The sequence below is a fragment of the Eulemur rufifrons genome, unplaced genomic scaffold (genome assembly GCF_041146395.1).
Source record: "Eulemur rufifrons isolate Redbay unplaced genomic scaffold, OSU_ERuf_1 scaffold_97, whole genome shotgun sequence".
Classification (NCBI taxonomy): domain Eukaryota; kingdom Metazoa; phylum Chordata; class Mammalia; order Primates; family Lemuridae; genus Eulemur; species Eulemur rufifrons.
This window is the reverse complement of record NW_027182879.1, coordinates 85,751-86,436: the sequence shown is the minus strand read 5'-3', so window position 1 is coordinate 86,436 and position 686 is coordinate 85,751.

The window sequence follows — 686 nt, the reverse complement described above, 5'->3', positions numbered from 1 at the left end:
GTTTCAGGAGGCACATACAAACGTTATCGCAATTATGGTGAAACCCTGAAAACCTGCAATTAATTTTCAACGTACTGGTTAATTTGAAAACTCTCCAGCATACTTCTTGGAACAAGCCAGGTACCTGTGCCCACGCATAGAGGAGTATATAGAAACATGGTGGAATCCCAGCTGATGAAGCAAAGGATTCTTAAAGGAATGAGATGACCATGCGGATCCTGTTTAATTCTCTGAAACAGAATCCGCACTTTTCACCTGCCAAACACATGCCCACTACTCTTCTCTGGGGATAATAAAAACAAACCAGCGATCTGACAGAGGGCCTGAACACCCATCCTGACCGACCCCACAAAAAAAAAAAGTACCCTCCAGCTACTAATTATAATGCCAATTTGCAAAATTTCCCTGCATTTTTAAACAATGGAGAAATGATGGTTGGATGATACTTAGAAGAATGGATTCTTGTCAGTCTCCACTGACAAAAATAGGCAACACCAAGTCAGCTACGCCTCAGCATAGTTATGTCCGTAGCAGCCATATTTGGTTTCAGTAGGCACATACACACGTTATCACAATTATGGTGAAACGCTGAAAACCTGCAAAGGATTTTCAACATACTGGTTAATTGAAAAGCTCTGAGGCATACTTCTTGGAACAAGCCAGTTTCCTGTGCCCACGCATAGAGA